The sequence below is a fragment of the Colobus angolensis genome, unplaced genomic scaffold, assembly GCF_000951035.1.
Source record: "Colobus angolensis palliatus isolate OR3802 unplaced genomic scaffold, Cang.pa_1.0 Scaffold49, whole genome shotgun sequence".
Classification (NCBI taxonomy): Eukaryota; Metazoa; Chordata; class Mammalia; order Primates; family Cercopithecidae; genus Colobus; species Colobus angolensis.
In genome coordinates this window covers 11,847,405-11,867,741 of record NW_012118376.1, presented here as the reverse complement: position 1 = coordinate 11,867,741, position 20,337 = coordinate 11,847,405, and the positions used below count along the sequence as shown (strand labels likewise).

General features: G+C 39.6%; 1 pseudogene; it reads right to left on the bottom strand.

The window, feature by feature from the left end:
- Positions 1–409: 409 nt before the first annotated feature.
- On the bottom strand, positions 410–848 carry LOC105524175 (annotated as a pseudogene).
- Positions 849–20,337: the final 19,489 nt, after the last annotated feature.

The window sequence follows — 20,337 nt, the reverse complement described above, 5'->3', positions numbered from 1 at the left end:
AAGAATGTTGAATATTTGCCCCCACTCTCTTCTGGCTTGTAGAGTTTCTGCCGAGAGATCTGCTGTTAGTCTGATGGGCTTCCCTTTGTGGGTGACCCGACCTTTCTCTCTGGCTACCCTTAACATTTTTTCCGATGAATCTGACCATTACGTGTCTTGGAGTTGCTCTTCTTGAGGAGTATCTTTGTGGTGTTCTCAGTATTTCCTGAATTTAAATGTTGGCCTGCCTTACTAGGTTGGGGATGTTCTCCTGGATGATATCCTGCAGAGTGTTTTCCAACTTGGTTCCATTTTCCCCATCAGTTTCAGGCACACCAATCAGATGTAGATTTAGTCTTTTTTTTTTTATTATATAATCCTCCTGCAAATCCTGCAAGCTAGACATTATTTTTTTTGGCGGGGGGTGGTAAGGATGGAGCAATCCTTTATTTTTACACACTTTGACAAGGAGGTTTTCTGTAAACAACTTTTCCAGTGGAGAACAGAGAATGGGAAAATCAGCCTCCAGACATCAGCAGCTGCTCTGCTCAGGGCCGAGGCTCCTCCTTGCCAATGTGTTGAGGTGGAGGGGTGTACTTCCCTTCCTTTATCAGCTTATCCCGCTGCCTCCTGATGGTACTTACATGTTTCATCGTTTTCTGCTGAAGCAAACACTCTACAAAATCATCATATTCTATCTTGCACTCTTTCTCTGCCCGGATAGCACCAATTCCATGTGTACATTCTAACCATTCTTTTTCAAAAGCATGGCATCGAGTAGCAATCTTGTAGGGCTGTTCAGCACTCTGGATTGTCCACCGTCAATCTATGTTAAGGCCAAACCTTTTCTGGATGTCCAAGAAAGGCATGGCGATCTGATGCTCGTACCCTTGTCCCTTCTCTGGCCAGATTTAGTCTTTTCACATAATCCCATATTTCTTGGAGGCTTTGTTCATTTTGTTTTACTCTTTTTTCTCTACACTTCTCTTCTTGCTTCATTTCTTCATTTCATTCATTTGATCTTTAATCACTGATACTCTTTCTTCCAGTTGATCAAGTCAGCTACCGAAGCTTGTGCATTTGTCACGTATTTCTCTTGTAATGGTTTTCATCTGTATCAGTCCTTTTAAGGTCTTCTCTGCATTGATTATTCTAGGTATCTGTTCATCCATTCTTTTTTCAAGGTTTTTAGTTTCTTTGCACTGGTTACGTAGTTCCTCCTTTGGCTCTGAGAAGTTTGATCGACTGAAGCCTTCTTCTCTCAACTCGTTAAAGTCATTCTCCGTCCAGCTTTGCTTCGTTGCTGGCGATGAGCTGCGTTCCTTTGGAGGGGGAGATGTGCTCTGATTTTTTGAATTTCCAGCTTTTCTTCCCTGCTTTTTTCCTATCTTTGTGGTTTTATCTGCCTTTGGTCTTTGATGATGGTGATGTACTGATGGGGTTTTGGTGTGGGTGTCCTTTCTGTTTGTTAGTTTTCCTTCTAACAGTTGGGACCCTCATCTATAAGTCTGTTGGAGTTTGCTTGAGGTCCACTCCAGACCCTGTTTGCCTGGGTATCCAGCGGAGGCTGCAGAAGATAGAATATTGCTGAACAGCAAGTGTTGCTGTCTGATTCTTGCTCTGGAAGCTTCGTCTGAGGGGTATACCCAGCCATGTGAGGTGTGAGGTGTGGGTTTGCACCTAGTGGGGGATGTCTCCCAGTTAGGCTACTCAGGGGTCAGGGACCCACTTGAGCAGGCAATCTGTCCATTCTCAGATCTCAACCTCCATGCTGGGAGAACCACTGCTCTCTTCAAAGTTCAGTTGAAAATGCAGAAATCACCCGTCTTCTGTGTCGCTCATGCTGGGAGCTGGAGGCTGGACCTGTTCCTATGTGGCCATCTTGGGCACCTCCCCTGCCTTTTATTTCTTTACTTCCCTAATAAATTTGCTTTCACTTTACTCTATGGACTCGCCCTGAATTCTTTCTTGCATGAGATCCAAGAACTCTCTCTTGGGGTCTGGATGGGGATCCCTTTCCTGTAATAATTTCTGTTAAGAATCTTGAACGTTACTAAGTACTTCTCTAATTTCATCTTTGTGTCTAAGAATTGGGTTGAATTTAAAGTAGTCACTTTAAGGAAGTTAGGAAAAATAAAGAGAAAGATTAGAAGAGAAAAATCTCTCCATTTTAACAATGTGTTTCACTCTCCTAAAATAAAGCATAAATATTAGGGCAAGGTCATTAACCTGGAGGAAGGCTAAGCACTGGGGCAAGGACATGGAAAGTGTGGGAGGAGACAATATGACATTAAGATTGGTTTAACATATGAAACACCTTCTTATAGTGTTACTGCTAAGTAGCTGGAATGGTTAAGAGCAATCACTCCAAGCCAAGTTCTTGGTGCTTCAGAAGGCTGCCACACTTTTTCCTCTGGATCAAGCACTTAATTACTTCATTTGTCTGGGATCTCATCGTGGAACTCATTTCTAAATCCATCAGGACCTAGAGGGTGTCAGGATGATGTAGCAGTCTTATAAATTTCTTTATATTATCTAGTAATTCTTATTGTACATTAAATGCTTCAGAATGACAGGAAGATGTAACTTATCATTGTGACTGGGAATGACTTTGAAAACATCTTTTTCTCCTTTTAAGAGGAGAAAAGAGCAATGGAAAGAGTCTTTCAAATCTCCAAATTAGTATTTAACTAAGTTAGCGTGAAACCTGTTCTCTTTCAAGCCCTTGATTGCTTTATTAGAAGTAATTGCTTATCTTGGTTTAAGAAAATTGATTGAGACAGGTTACTTGCTTTCATGTCTCATTTATATCCACTTTATATTAAGTATTTTGAATGCATTTTTAACCCTTAATGTTTTGCAGATTAGATAGGAACCTACAGAAAGAAGTGATATGTTCTTTTAACATCAATATGTTACTCTTATTAAAAATATCATTCTCACTAATGTCAAATGGTCTTTTGGTACCTAATGATCTTGACAAGAACAACCATGTGGATTTGGAATCAGGAGAGAATAGGGTCATTTATCTGTGGTGCTGTGGGAGAGACATTTTCTTTTTCAATTTTCTGTCTCCATTTTCTTATTACAATTACTGTTTGGGTTCATTATGACAACTCCCATCATTATGACTGTTCCAGCTCACAAGCTGGAGAAAGATTAATGGTAGAAGAAAATACAGTCTTTGGCATCAGAGCTACATCTAGCTGTTAATATAACAGAGTAGAAATACATGAAATCCATTTATAAGATTTATGCTTGTGATGGAGAAAGTAGTACAAAGTATAAAATGTTAAGATGTAGAACCTGAAGTGTTGGCAGGTAGCATGTGAATTTCAATCATTTATTCATTCACTCATTCTTTCAACAAATCTTGAGCATTAATTATGTGTGCATCTTGTACACTGAGCTTGAAATAAACTCTAATAAGACCCAGCCTCATAAGGGATGTGGGATGGGAAGTATGAGCACAGTGGCGGTTGGAGATAGAGGGCTTACATCTCTGGTTTTGACCATTCTGAGGACTTGAGTTTTGATTCTGATGATCTGGTGGGAAGCTCTGGTTCTAGGTGTCTATTATAATGACAACTAGTTTGTTTATTTGTTTGTTTTTTAACACAAAGCTTTGTTGTGAATAACCAAATCTACAAATGAAAACTGTATATTTACTAATTCATTCTGTAGTACAGAAACAATAAAAGCTCCACAGTGAGTCAATACAAGCCTGTAATTTCTCCTCACCTAAGAGATCGGTAATTCTTCCGTAACTGTTGTAACAATGAGAAAAGTTTGGTGCAGGCTGGGTTACTTTCTTCCAAAATAGTAGTGTATCCATGTTGTTGCCTCCTTTGATGTTTTTAGAGATGCTTTCCTTGTTGCAGGTCCCTTGTAACTAACTTCAGAGAGTTAGACTTTGTATTTTTAACCTTGGGAAGGTCTGCTGTAGGTCTTGTTTGTGGGAGCACTCTAAATGTTCCCTCTGTGGGGTTTTCTTTCTCGGCTCTATAGCTTTGGGTGGGGTGTTCTAAAAACCTTTGAAGCAGAAGAGTCATTTCCTGTTTGGAGGCCTAAGTGTAAAGAAAGCCTTTTGTCATTGCTCAGAAATGGGAGTCCATGACAATTGTTGTGCAAGAGCATTCAGCACTCTTCCAGGTAGAAATGGGTAGATCGGGTGTTACCCTTTAATCACTTCTTGCCCAACATCATGTAGGTTATAATCAGCACTGTTCTAGGCACTGGAGAGGCAACAAAAGGCAGTGTTCCTATCCCCGAGGAGCTTATAGTCTGGTGAGGGAGTCAGACAGTTATGGAACCATGTGACTAGTGATAGAGGTATACAGAGGTATGGAACCATGTGACTATGATAGAGGTATGCAGGCAGGGGGTGGGTGCTATAGGATCATAGAGAAAGGTTACTTAATCCAGAGAAGTTCAAAGCATTTAAAGTTTTGTTAAGTAGCACCATTTTTTGAAAGTTGATTACTCCAAAATAATCTGGGAACTTTCTCTAAGATATTTTGTAGCTCTATATTAAAATATATACATATATATGTAAATATATTTATAAAATAACGAATAAGTTTTGTACTATGTTTGTTATGGTAGCATTTTGTTATTATTCAATTTCATTAACCTTTAAAATGTGAGATATATCAGGAGGCAGTCAGGGACATTTTCCTACGAAGGTCTTACCAAAGCTGAGACCTTCAGAGCAAGTGTCAGTAAGCCAGAGAAAGGCAAGAAGGGGAGAGGGTGTGTTCTATAAAGGGAAACAGCACATATAAAGACCGGAGAGATAGGGCATGGTAATCCCAGCACTTTGGGAGGCCAAGCGGGGTGGATCACCTGAGGTCAGGAGATTGAGACCAGCTTGGCCAACGTCGTGAAACCCCATCTCTACTAAAAATACAAAAATCAGCTTGCATGGTGGTGCATGCCTGTAATTCCAGCTACTCAGGAGGCAGAGGCAGGAGAATTACTTGAACCCAGGAGGCGGAGGTTGCAGTGAGCCGAGATGGTGCCACTGCACTCTAGCCTGGGTGACAGAGCAAGACTGCATCTCAAAACAAAACAAAAAAAGGCTGAGAGACAAGAAGCAATGGGTTGGGAAAGTTGGGTTAGTTCTTCCCATCCTACATTGAAGGGGGAAGCCTAGAAGTAGGATGGACGGAGGTGGAAGAGTAAGCAGGGTTATGACAGTGGAGAACCTTACATGTTCAACAAGGAGTCCAGGCTTTATCCTGAAGTCAATGGAAGAAGAGGGGATAATAAAGGACTTTGAACAGGACTGAGACAAGATTAGATTTTTGGAGGATGAATTGGAAGAAAAAGACTGGAGGCAGGAAGACCAAGGGGATGCTGATGTAATAAACCAGGGAAGAGAAGATGGCAGTGTGAACTTAGGCAAGGGTCATGGAGAACTGAAAGAGATGATGGACTAGATGGTTACTTGGACTGGATTTGGTGACTGGCCAATGAGGGGATGAGAAAGAGGGGAGAATACTATTCCACCTTGGCCACAGCCTGTGGGTCCAGAATGTTTTGTAGGTAGAAATGAGTTTTAGATATATCAGTCTAATTATACATATTTTCGGTAAATTTGCTGTAGAGACCAAGATAGCTTTTCCTTTCAAATCTCTACTGCATGAAATCACCTTCTAGCTTAGACATCTTAAAATGCAAATCTCAGAAGTCTTACTTCCTCAGGGAGGTACATCTGTTCTTTCTACCAATTGGCGTGGGTTTTGGACTTTGTTATTTTTGAATCAGTTACAGTCTCCCTGCCAGCTGAGGGCACACAACATTTCATTACTAGCAATACTGGAGTCAAGGAGCCCTGCCTATCCTAACTCTAGGTCTGGAGTTAGAGCCCATTGAGTCTGTGGTAGTTCCTTTTGCTTTTGATATTTAGTTAGTAGGAAAACTGAGAGGATATTGAATTTCATTAACACTTCCTTAGAAGCACATTTCCTTAGAAGCATGAATATTGCTTGGATTCTGAGCACTTTGAATCTTCACCAAGAGAAGAAACAAAATGCCACGGCAAAAGGGTAGGAGTTGTCTTCGGTTCTCCTTTAGCTCCAGTCCATTTCTTGACATAAGCTACCTCCATCCTTGCAGACCTACCTCCCATTTGGTATCTATTAACCTTCACTATGCCCTAACCTGCCTTCTCCTCCTCTTTTCCTTGACAATTTTACATATGTTGCCTTTCCACATTGAACTATGTGTATCCCCTTCCTCGCTGGCGCTCCCCACCATAATCGTGCTGTTGTATTTCATCCGTAAGACAGGCACTCTGCCCTATTCCAGTTCTTAAACCTTAGTGTGCTTCAGAATCACTGGAGATGCTTGTTCAACTCCTGGGCCACTCGTCCTGTGTTTCTGACTCAGGAGAGCTGGGCCAGGGCCTAGGAATCTGCGTTTTAACAGAAGGCACCCTCCCCTGCTCCAGGTGATTCTGACTTGGTAAGGAGACCACTCTTTGAGGAACCCCACACTCTGCTGTAGCAGAACAGCCCTGCTTTTTGGTCAGAAGACCTGGGATTAGTTCCAGTGATGCCTCCACCAGTCTTGTGGCTTTGGGAAAGTCACTTCAACTTCCTGGGCTTCTATTTACTCATCTAAATCCTGGAGAAGCAGGGAGATACATTACACTAGAGACCTAAACTCCCTTGTTCCGTGGCCTTCCCTTCTTTCCTGGCTGGCAAACCCCAAATCCGGATGGCTCTACTCTCTGCCTTCTCTTACCTGCACCCAGGCTACTGAATGTGCTGAGAGAAAGTCACGGGTCAGTGGTGCTGCCCAGACGAGCTTTCAACACCATGCAAAGGATCATGGCCCTCCTCCTGTCAGCAACCTCTCCCCTGCCTTTCCAAATGCTCTTCTTTCTCCTCAAATGCCAGGCCCAGCCATTCCTCCTGCATCTTAACAAGTGAACTTACCTTTCAACCTAGAGAGAAAGTAGAAGCCACGACAGGAAATCCCTTAACTTCCTACCACCACACCTGCAAATGCAGCGGCTTCCATAACTGTCCTTTCCTGCTTCCTTCTATTGCATTGTCTCTCCTCTGGGATATACCATTTTTATCTCAGATGCTCTGGATCTTGCTCTTTCAGGTTCCTCTGTCCTGTATCTTCCTCCTCTTCCTCTCTTCAGTTATATTCCTACCACCCAGAGATTTGTGCTGTTAACATATTGGTATAATCCTTTCAGGTTTTGTTTTGTTTTGTTTTTTTAATGTGTAAGAGTACATTTTATTATCCCTCATTGGAATTTTTATCAATTAAAGTTCAAAATGAAGCAGGGGGAGCTGAGTTACTATGTTATGGGACTTACAGGAATTGGGCCTCACAATTGTGGGAGGAGAGAAGTGAAGGCCCAAGACGAGAAAATTAGAGGAAGAGAGCAGTCATTTGTCAGTCATCTGAGAAGCCAAGCGCTCCCTCCTGGATTATCCAGGTGGGCCCAATGTGACAACAAGCATCCTTATAAGAGGGAGGCAGAAGGATGTGACTACAGTAGTAGGAAATGTGATGACGACTGGAGCCACGCGAGGGTGGGGGCCTGAGCCAACACATACAGGTGGCCTCCAGAACTTAGAAAAAGCAAGGGAATGAATTCTCCCCTAGAGCCTCCAGAAGATACCAGCCCTGCTGACACCTTGCCGTTAGCCCAGAGAAACTGATTTCAGACATCTGGACTCCAGAACTGTAAGAAAATAAGTGTGCATTGTTTTAGGCCACCAAGTTTGTGGTAATTTGCTGTAAGAGCCCTAGGAAACAAATGCACATATCCAGCCACAAAGGGAGACCACCACGGGAGCATCACTGGAGACGTCTGTTGAAAGCTGCTGCCTCTGTAGTTATGTGCTCTAAGGATCTGTAGGCATCTGGTGCTGGGCCTGGGACCACTGTTTGTTGGTCAGCAGGGCTAGAAACAAGAAGACCTGGACACAGAGTGGAGGAGAGCTGGACCCCAATAGACACTCCTTTGTCTGTCCTTACTACATCTGACGGAAAATAACTGCAGAAAGCAATGGCCACTTTATCATCTCTAAATTTCAACAAGCTCCTCTTGAGCCAGCCTTAGCCCGTATAGGGAACAGAACTCTGGGACCCACAGCTTCCACCTTAACCGAGTTGACACAGCACATTCCAGCACAGGATCATATGGTTTTATTGGTTTCCCACCATACTGAACATTATGGCAAGAGCAGTTTACTGTTGTGGGAGATTCTTCCAAACTAATTTAGAAGAAATTCTGATGAACCATTATTTATTTAACTTTCCTTCTATTATTATTAACTTAGGATGTTTTCCATTTTTCTCTATCACAAACAGTGCTGCAGCAACTCTCTGTTCATACAAATATTTGTCAGTATCTCTGACATTTCCTGGGAATGGATTCCTAGAAAGGAGATTACTAAATTAAAGGAAGTGAATTTCTACGGAGCTTGATGATTCCTGCCAAACTGCTTTTCAGAAGTGATGTATCAGTTTTCATTCCTATTAACATTGGCCTCAGGCCAGCATTGAATATCATATTTTAAATTTTTTCAAAGAGGCATTTCTTGACTATCTCTGATACTGGTGATCATTACTGGCTCAGGAATTGGATGTAAAGTGAGCTAGCTGGACTGGTGACACCTTCCCTTTACCTCCGTGGGTTCCTACACCTGCAGAAGCTGCACCCTCGATGAAAGGGGACAACCTGTTCCGGTAAGGAATCTAGCATCTTTCAGTCAAGAACCTGGGGGAAGTATGTTGCTTAAAAATTAAATACATCCTCAGTAAACATGTTATGCACAAGAAAAACTGCTGTTCCTATATCAGAAATATAGAAACGGAAATAGAAAGCAAGTGATTTTCCCAGGTATAGCTAGCAAGTCCCTAGCAGGGTCACACTTAGGATTTACTCTCCTGAAATTTTCCATCATGATTTAAAATATTTCAAAGCATCTATATTGTGCCAAAAATTAGATTCTGCATCACACATAGGAAAGCACAATTTTTGGCTTATTGCTTAAATACTAAATCACATTAATTGGCTGTTTCCCATTGTAAATATTTGAATTAATAAGGATATTTTTATCACACATAATTTTAAATGATCTTTTTGATTTTCAGCTTTGCTGCAACACAGATGGAACTAAAACAAAACTGTATAATGCTGAAGTGACCCAAGGAGAAAACTTCTCACGTAGATAATTTTGTGCAGAGTGAGTAAGCAGTCTATGCCACATCTTTCTCCAAATTTATATTTTCGCTGAAATGTAATGGGTAGACAGATAGTCAGTAATTGGTACAGTGAGAAATTAGTTCTGACTTATCTTCTCCAAACTGCAAAGTGTATTTTTATATATAATTTCAGAATGATAATAAAATGATCTGGTTTCCATTTATCAAAATGAGCGATGCTGAATGTCTGATGACTGGCTTGCTTTTTGAAATCTTATTTTAGAGTTATCAGACTGTCTGAGATCTTTGGGAAACTTCTGCATTAAGTGAGCCAATTGGCAAATAAACATCTACTTACCATGTACAAACTATGCAAGGCTGAGCTACAGGGGATGTGGCAGAGATTATCACTGGTTATCTCAAAATGGTCTCTGAACCAGCAGCATCAGCAGCATCTTGGAACTCATCAGAAATGCCTGCCTTACACGTAATGGGTCGGAAACTCTGAGGAGAGGCTGGGCAGTTGTGTTTTAACAAGCCCCATGGTGTATGCTAAAGTTTATTTAAGAACTCTGATCCCAAGAAACAACTTAAAACACATACACACTCACAGGAGTCAGCTCTGGAAAAGAAATATTGTGCCATTAGCATATCAGAAAATTTGAAGAAACCTTGAAAGAGCAAAGTTGATGTGATCACATTGGCAGAGGAAACCATAGCCCAAATCATGCAGAAAAAATACATTAGTAAGGGAATGAGAATGTTTTAGGAGGAACTCCAGAATAGGAGAATACTAAAAATGGCAGGGGCAAAAAAAAAAAAAGAAAGAAATTTCTAGAAAAATTCCCGGCAAAAGCCGCAGCTGTGAAGAGCCTTGTACTCTCAGCCATGGTGAACCCCACCGTGTTCCTCCACATTCCAGCGGACGGCGAGCCCTTGGGCTGCGTCTCCTTCGAGCTGTTTGCAGACAGGTTTCCAAAGACAGCAGAAAACTTTCATGTTCTGAGCACTGGAGAGAAATGATTTGGTTATAAGGGTTCTTGCTTTCACAGAATTATCAAGGTTTATGTGTCAGGGTGGTGACTTCACACGCCATAATAGCACTGGTGGCAAGTCCATCTACGGGGAGAAATTTGATGATAAGAACTTCATCCTAAAGCATACAGGTCTTGGCATCTTGTCTGTGGCAAATGCTGGATCCAATACAAATGGTTCCCAGTTTTTTATCTGCAATGCCAAGACTGAATGGTTGGTTGGCACACATGTGGTCTTTGGCAAGGTGAAAGAAGGCATGAATATTGTGGAGGCCATGGAGCGCTTTGGGTCCAGGACAAGACCAGCAAGAAGATCACTATTGCTGACTGTGGACAACTCTAATAAATTTGATGTGTGTGTTTTATCTTCACCACCAGACCATTCCTTCTGTAGCTCAGGAGAGCACCCCTCCACCCCATTTGCTCACAGTATCCTAGAATCTTTGGGCTCTCGCTGCAGTTCTCTTTGGGTTCCATGTTTTCCTTGTTCCCTTTCATGACTAGTTAGATTGCAGAGTTGAATTAAGTTTATGATTATGAAATAAAAACTAAATAGCAGAAAGAAAAATTCCCAGAGCTGAACAATGACGTGTTTTCAGATTAAAAGTACCCACAAAATGCTAAGCAGGTTGGAATAGACACATCTAGATGAAATTTTAGACACTAAGGATGAAGAGAAAGTTTCTAGAGAGAGAGGGGGAAAAAAAGATTACTTAAACAGGAGAATCAGTTTGGCATCAGACTTCTCATCAAAAACACTGAAGACTAACAGGCACTAAGGAATCACTTCAAAGTTTTAAGAAAAAATTATTTTGAACAAAGTATTGGGTTCCTGGAAAAACTTAACATTCAAGTTAGAGGGCGAAAAGAAAATAGCAATTTTAAGCACAAGAAAGTCTTGTTGCATCAAAAAATTTACAAAGGGATTAAAGTTAAAAATATTGAGCCAGTTGGGAAACTATTTTAGTTTGAAAGAAAGAAATATTTGGATTACTGTCAGAATAATTCTCAAGAGGACATTTAGCAAAATTACACATTTTTAAAAACAAAAGCAAGAATAAAAGAGAGAGAAAGAGGAAGGGGAAGGAAGGATGGAAAGGGAGGGAGGAAAAGAAGGAAGGAAGGAAGGAAGGAAGGACGGAAGGAAGGAAGGAAGGAAGGAAAGGGAAGGAAAGAAGGAAGGGAAGAAGGGAAGGAGAAAGGAGGGAGGGAGGAAGGAAAAGAGGAAAGAGAAGGAAAGAAGGAAGGGAAAGGAAGGAGGGAGGGAGGCAGAAGGGAGGGAGGAAACAGAAAAGGAAGGGAGGAGAAAAGGGAGGAAGGGAGGGAGGGAGGGAGGAAGGAAGGAAGGAAGGAAGGAAGGAAAGAAAATTTAGGAACAAGTTCAGATTCAGCAGCTTAGTTAAGTGGCAGAGAAAAGTTATTACTCTCTGATACCCATTTAGTGGCTTATGTGAAATGAACCAGTTTTGAAGTTCGGTTTCTTCCACTTGGAATTTTGGGTTTTACATGCGCAGCAAGTGTGGCTAGTACTGCATCCTTGTCCTCCCTTCCATGGCAAGGGCAAAGGACAAAAAACAGATGGACTTCCCTAAAGATTCATCATTGTCACCAGAAGAATAGCTGGGTTTCCTATGAGAGACTATATGCGGTATTCCTTCATCTATGCAATTGGGGGACAGGAAAGGTATTGTTTGTCCTATGCAACAGTAGAGCACTGGTTTCTTCGCATACCCATATAGAACAGCTGGTTGTGCTCGCTTTGTCTCCCTTATTCCGGCATACAGAGAGTGTACAACTTAGCCATTCATAGACAGTTTTTTGACCCTGAAATATGTAAACAGAAGGATGGTCCAAAGGAATCACAAAGTAATCCTCTCATAAAAGTAGTAACAGCTAGCTTTGTGTACAGATTTCACAGAATTCTGATGCAAGCTTCACAAACAGTCCCATGAGGTGAGAGATATAATTATTATATATATATATTTTTTTTACGGAAGAATAATTTGAGGCTCAGAGGATTAAAGAAAACATCTAAGAACATGCAGCAAGTTAGTCAGTCTGTCTCACTTAGTGTGTGTCAGAACTTGCTGTTCCGAACACGTCTTTTAAAAAGGGAGTTAAGTCCCTCAATGGGGAATTTATGGGCTAGCAGAGGGAGATGGGTGGTGGTAAACATGTAAGGATATAGCCATAAAGATAATTTTAGGTATGGGAGATTGCCATGAAGAGGATAAAATAAGTCAAGTCGCAGGGGATGACTTGAGTTGCGGTGGGAGAGGGGCTGCTGCTTCAGCTTGGGTGGAGTTGGGGAAATTCTCTGGATTGAGACCGGAATGTTGAGAAGAAGGCATAAGAGGACTGGGGAAAGGACAACGTTTGCAGAGGAACAAGACCCTTGATACAGCAATGAACTTGGCATGTACAAGAGGTACAAAAACAGACCAGTGTAGCTGGAACCCAGTGAACAAAGACAAGGCTGGTAGGAGACAGGGTCCAAGAGGTAGGAAGAAGCCAATCATGTAGAACTTTGTGGGCCATGGTAAGGAGTTTCAGTTTGGGTTTTATTCTAAGTGTAATGAGAAGTTTTATATATTTGTTTTCTTAAACATCTTTACTATGGTATATTTTATATATCATAAAATTCAACTCTTTTGAGTGTGCAATTCAATGATTTTTATAATTGAATTAATTTACAATTATAAAATATAATTATAATTATATATTAATTATTGATAATTCAGGAGAGCAACCATCAACATAAATCAGTTTTAGAACATTCTTATTCTTCCAATAAGATCCCTCAGCCCACTGAGTCATTCCTTTTTCCATGCAACTGCTAATCTATATTCTGCCTCTCTAAATTTGTCTTTTCTGGGCATTGCTGTAAATAGAATCATACAATATAAGGACTCTGGTGCCTGGCTTCTTTCACCAGGCATACTGGTTTTGAGGTTAGGTAGGATGCGTTAGTAGTCTGCTATTTTTTATTGCTGAACAGTGTTCCATTGTATGGATATGCCACAATTTGTTTATCCATTTTTCTGTTGATGAACAGGCAGGTTGTTTCCAGTTTTTGACTATTGTGAATAATGAATGCTGCTATGAACAGTTGTGTATAAGTCTTTATGTGGACACGTTTTCTTTCATTCCTCTTGAATACATACCTACAAATGGAATTGCTGGGCTACATAGGAATTTCAGACATTGCCAGTTTTCCAAAGCGACTGCACCATTTTATATTCTCACCAGGAATGTATGAAGCTTCTCATTTCTCAACTCACCAACATTTTTTGTTGTCTGTGTTATTTATGGTAACCATTCTAGTGGGTATACAACTATATCTCATTGCGGACTGAATTTGCATTTCCTTAATAGTCTACTGATGAGGTTGATTGTCTTTTCATGTCCTACATTACCAATGGAAGAGTTGTAAGCAAGGGAAAAGATATGGTATGATTTGTGCTTTGAAGACCAATCTGGTTACTAAATGGCAAGTAGACTATGGGCAGTTGTCCAGTTAGGAGATGGTTGCTATCATCCAGAAGGAGATAATAGTGTCTTAGACTTGGGTTATAATAATGGAGGTGAAGAGAAGGAATTTGAATACATTATGAAGGTAGAGCCAATGAAAGTGGCTGATGGATTAGATATAGGATGTGGGAAAGAGAGGTATTTAGGTAAACAACTGGGTAGGTAGTGGTGCCATTTTTTTTTGCCAAGGGGAAGCCTGATAGAGGAGTAAATATGGTGGTGATACTAGTGGGTTGGTCATAAACAATACCTATTTTGACCACACTACATTTTTGGCATCTATTAGACATCCAAGAGGAAATGTTGAATATGGAATCAGGAGCTCAGGGGAGAGTTCTGGGCGAGAGATAGAAATTTGAGTCATCAACATATAGAGGGAATTTAAAGCTTTAGGACCCAGGGAAAGAGTGTGGATAAAAGAGAATGGAGTGGAGAATGAAACCCCAGAGGCATTTTGAAAAAGTTGCTTATAGAGATCAGCAGGTAAGGATGAAAATTTGAAAATTAGGATTGAGGTAAGGTTAGGCTAAGGGAAGCATCAAGAAATATGTTCATTGACTGTACTGTCCATGACATAGCCACTAACACATGTGGTTCAGTGAGCACTTGAAATGTGGCTTGTTGAATTGAGATGTAAGTACAAAATACATATTGAATTTTGAATACTTAGACAAAAACAGAAGAGTCAAGTCTCAGTAGTAATTGTTGAAATGATATTTTAGATATACTGGGTTCGATAAACTGTTATTAAAATTAATTTCACCTATTTGTGCTTTTCAAAATGTGGGTACTAGAACATTTAAAATCGCATATGTGGCTCCCATTATATATGCATTTTTTTGGGGGCAGTGCTAGTCTATGTTCTACCCACAGTCTCATCCTGGTTTTCCAGAAATGTCACTGTGGCACTTTAAGGCCTGCGTAGGAACTTGAATTTATATAATAATTCTGTATTTCCCCCCTTCTCACTATTGCACTTGACTATTAAAAAATGTTTTTAAAATAATTCTGTAGATATTTGCTACAAAGCTTTCTTAAGGTGCTACTAGGCATAGATGACATCCACAGCCTAAAAGAAGAGTGTTAATGTCTTGGGTGTTTTGAGTATGTGTTTACATTGTGCAGATAGACCAATATTTTAGCAAAGACAAAGCCACATGGATCATTTGATCTTTGTTGAGCTGGGAAACTACAGTTAAAATGGACCTACTGACTAGGTGTGGTGGCTCACGCCTGTAATCCCAGCACTTTGGGAGGGTGAGGTGGGCGGATCATGAGGTCAGGAGTTCGAGACCAGCCTGGCCAACATGGTGAATCCCCATCTCTACTAAAAATACAAAAATTAGCCAGGCGTGGTGGTACGCACCTGTAATCCCAGCTACTTGGGAGGCTGAGGCATGAGAATCACTTGAACCCAGGAGGTGGAGGCTGCAGTTAGCCAAGATTGCACCATTGCATTCCAGCCTGGGCAAAAAGAGTGAAACTCCGTCTCAAAAAAAAAAGAAAAGAAAAGAAAAGAAAAAAAACGGAGATACCATATCCTTGATATTTGTAAGACTAACATGTCCTTGCTGGCTACAAAAAAAGTTCAATAAAATAAATTCTTTCTTCCATTTGGTTAAATACAACTTGATTAAATGAAGAGAAACTTGTTTAATAAGGTCACTATATGAGTTAGAAATGAGTTGATTTTTTTTCTTTTCATTATCATCTTTGAAATTCTTTACATACGATAAAAATCAGTTTTTCATCAAGTTCTTGTCCTATTGCTATTACGGCAAGAGTTTCCCTTTAGAAATAAGAATAATTCCCTTTGGCTGGAAATCGTAGAGGCAAACTGTGCAGATACAAGGTGGTGAGACTTCTTCACTCTTTTCCCTCACCCCAGTGAATGAGGTCATTTGAACAAAGTAATTCCCTCAAAGGGATAGAGTTACACAGTTTTTATGTTTTACATGACAGATGACTGGGCAGATTTCATACATAACCCTGTGGGAGCTTTTGCAGTCTCAATATAGAAATTTCTCTAGGGCTTCTGATTAAAATACAGAATCAAGAACTATAGTAACAGCTCATCCATTCAGTTCAATGAAGGATTGGAGGCCGAGTTTTGTATAGGTTGTTAGAAAATGGGAGCTAGGGCTGGGCACAGTGGCTCACACCTATAATCTCAGCACTTTGGGAGGCCAAGGCAGGAGGATTGCTTGAACCCAGGAGTTTAAGACCTGACTGGGCAACATAGTGAGATGCTGTTTCTACAAAAAATATTTAAAAATTAGCTGGGTATGGTGGCACACAGCTGTAGTCCCAGCTACATGGGAGGCTGAAGCAGGAAGCTCACCTGAGCCCAGGAGGTCAAGGCTGCAGTAATCTATGATCGCACCATTGCACTCCAGCCTCGGTGACAGAGCGAGACCCTGTTCAAAAAAAAAAAAAAAGAAAAAAGAAAAAAAGAAAAAATGGGAGTTAGAAAATATTATTAATCTGCCATATTGATCCAGGTTTCCAGGTGGTCATTTCTATAAGGCTAGATCCTGCCTGTCCTACATGTGGAAGTTTTCTGAGATTTCACAGTACCTTCCTCAGACAAACTTTTGGAAGAAGTGTGACTTTTCTGCATGTAGAATACAAAAATTGTTCATTTACTGCTTTGGTTCCATGTATGATGATCTTTTCCATTTTAGTTTGCTGTAGCCCTTTTAGAGTTCTATTTTCTGTTAATATTTGTAACTGCTCTTAATATTCTATTATTTTGTATGTTATATAAACACAGTTAACATAAGGAGGAGAGGGTTCAAATTTCTATCACTTAATTTTTGAAGATCTTGAAAAGAGATGGTTCTTTTATTTAGTTCAGGACTGTAGGTAGGGGGTTTTAAAAACATGCTGCTGGACTCCTGAGAGTAAACCTTTTGTCAGCAACACCTTTATATGTTCGATACATTTTAAGGGGAAGAGAGATCATTAAAGAAAGAAAGTGGTCATGCATGCTCTTCAACTCTATAGTTCGGGGAACCAGTCATAGGAATAATAGTGTTCCAGCCAGGGTAATCAGAGCAGATATGGCTAATAGATTTCAATCTGAGTTGAAATAATAAATGATTGATAGGAGCTGCCTGCAGTGCAGCTGTGTTAGAAAGGATTTTGAGGCCACATCTGGGTTCATAGGACAAAGTGTGATTAATGATGTCTGCCATGGTTGTGAGAGGAGGTAGTGGTGGTAGCCATGCCATGTATTTTTAATACCTGAATGATAATCTTCTGATGAATAGAACTATTCATCCATGAGGTTTCCAGATTGCAGTTGGAAGATTATGGGCATATTCGGACAGCATGGAGATAAGATGCTAATTCTGTTTGGGCTGATTTTATTCAACTTGTAGTCAGAATGATTTCCTGACTTGCCAGAGCCAGTAAATTGGAGAATAAAGTATGTAATATCTGTATTCCCACTGCTTGGCTTAAACTTAAACACAGGACCATAATGCATCCCAATACAGCCGCAAATAGGATGTTACACAGAAAATGGGATATCAGGCTGTTTGAATTATCATTTTAATAAAAATCTTGTGTTCTAGAAGGTAGGGATGGATTCCTATTTACTTGCCTTGTTTTATGCTTTGTTTAGTCAACACAGAAAAATGTAAAGAAGAGAGTAATATTTACCCATAATGCCTCTGCCAGAGATAAATATTGCTAATATTTTGGTGTGGAACCTTCTAGAGTCTTTGCTATGTATATGTTTAAATCTGTTGGGATTATATCATAGATCCTGTTTATAGCCTAAAGTTTTCATGTAACAGCATTTAGACTTCCTTCTAAGTTAATAAATATGACTGCATTATAGTATTTAATGGATCAATAATACTGTCACTTTGATGAATACCCTTGTATATAAATATTTGTGCACTAATTGTTTTCTTAGCATAATTTTCTAGAAAAGCATTTGCTATGTCAAATTTATAAATATTTGTTTTTATTTTAAGGGCTTTGATACTGTCTTCCAAGAAAGTATTAGCAATATACTTGATAATTCTTGAAGAGTATGACATAAAAAGCCCAATGCATTTTCTAAGATTGCTACTCTGAGAGGACAAGACAGCCCGAACTGCCCCATCCACACAGCCACACAGTTTCTTTCTCTACTCGATGATATTATATATCTCGATTATAGAGACCATAATAATTCAAAACTGCAGCAGCCAATTCAGAAGCAGGTATGTGCACTTGGAGCCTATGGAGTGGAATCAGGTACGATCACAGCGGGTTGCTTGATTCTACAGACTAAGCATAGTTCCAGCTGTTCCAAGACTGCTGAGCTCTCCCAAGGAACCAAGCAATTCTGCCTTGTACTTCCTAGGACTTGCTGGGCTCATGTAGACAGATTATGCAGATCCCCTGCTTCCTTCTATTGATTAATCTTTGAGGTTACCTGCAAGCCTGTGGAGTTGGAGAGGCTGGGGAATGGAGAGCTGAAGTCTAGAGGAAGACTGGGCTTCAATTTCCTGGGAGTGCTTCCCCTCAGAATGAACATTCTAAGGAGGGAAGAGTTAACGACCTCCTTCAAGGAAGGCTCCCACTGTCGGTGGGTCAGTTTTATTTTATCTAAATGTCTTTTCTTTTCTTTCTTTTTTATTTGTATAAATTTAAAGGGTACAAGTACAGTTTATTCCTCCTGAAACATATCTAACTTTATCCCATTCCATCATTTTATTTTTCCTTACAGGACTTTTTGACCTTCAAAAAGTCCCCTTTGTCATTTGTGGCATCTGAACAAGTGTTCAGTGTTGTGTATAAATATCAAAATAAATGACTCATACATCATAGTTAACAGTATCTATAAAAAGTAGGAAATTAAACCTTAAATAATCTATGCCCACACAATTTAGGGGAAAAAGTTGTCACTGATTCACTTTCAAATAACAGAATCAGTATTTAGTGATTCTAACTTCAGATGTTTCATTCTCCCTATAATTGGTTGTGTTGGTACCTTTTTAAAACTAGTAACCAGAGCAACTAGAGCTACCTCTGCACATTGGAATGAAGAACGAGCTAGAAGGCATGATAGAAGACTGTGAGCTCATGATTTGCAGGGCGAGTTTCCAAACACACCCAGCCTGGAATGAATAGTCATTATCAGTGATAACGGAGTTTATTTTCTGACCTAGAAAATTTGTTGTGGAAACACACACACACACACACACACACACACACACACACACACACACACCCTTCCCAAGAGACTAGAAAAAGAGTGCAATTTTTCAAATTCCATTTGCTTTCTTTTTTCTTTCTTTTCTTTTATTTATTTATTTATTTAATTTTTTTTTTTGAAACGGAGTCTTTCTCTATTGCCCAGGCTGGAGTGCAGTGGTGTGATCTTGGCTCACTGAAAACTTCGTCTCCCGGGTTCAAGTGATTCTCATGACTCAGCTTCCCAAGTGCTGGGATTACAGGCGCCTGCCACCATGCCTGGCTAATTTTTGTATTTTTAGTAGAGATGGGGTTTCGCCATGTTGACCAGGCTGGTCTTGAACTCCTGACCTCAAGTGATCCACCTGCCTCAGTCTCCCAAAGTGGTGGGATTACAGGTGTGAGCCACCGTGCCTGGCCCCATTTGCTTTCTAAAAACAAATTTAAAAGCTTTTAATTCCTTATTATCAGGCTATAAATAATTTGATTCCTTAATATGTGTGGACTATGCTATATTGTTTGGAATTATGCCATTTAACTTGATGTCTTTTTACAAACATTTTTTAGTTTCATTAAATATTTTTCAAAAATATGACTTTTAATGACTGTATAGTTTTCCACAAAATAGATATCAGATGAATTTGACCAATTTCCAAATTATTTCTTTTTTATTATAATAAATTATATAATAAACATCTGTATACATAAATCTTTCTATGCATTTCTGATTCTTTTCTTAGGATAAAAATTAGAATTGAGCCAGTCTGAAGAATTTTATCCCATTTATATTTTAACTTATTTTTAAAAATTGAGATTATATTGTATATATAGACTGCCACTCAGATTTTTTGCTTGGCAAGTTGTGGGCATTGTTCCATGTCATTAAATATTTATTGAAAACATGACAGTCTGTTTTAGGGGCCACATTATAATGTACCTTTTGAATATACCATTATTGATCCTTTTTTAAAGCCATTTTTCTATTATTGAATAATCCAATTGTTACTACTTTTTTGATGTTATAAATATTACCATTGTGGACATCCTTGTACATATACTTTATTTCATTAAGAAAACGTTCTCTCACCGAGATGCAACAATTATTGGCATATGGCTAATCTTGTTTTGACTATAACTTCCAAATCTCCATTTCCCAGTGGATTATTTTGAAGAAAATAGCCCAGGACATTTTTGTTTCATAAAGTACAATAGGAAAGTGATCATTTGGCAGCAGATAACAGCATTACAGGGTCTTTTTGCTGGACATATCTAAGTTTTTAACTTGGTAATTTCTTAGAAAAGTCTTAGAAGATTCACAAGAAGTAGAAAACCACATTGGTAAAAAATGTGGTTTTCAAGTAAACACACTGTTCTTAATTTTATATTAGTAAATTTTAGTTTTTGCCAGATTGTCTGAAAA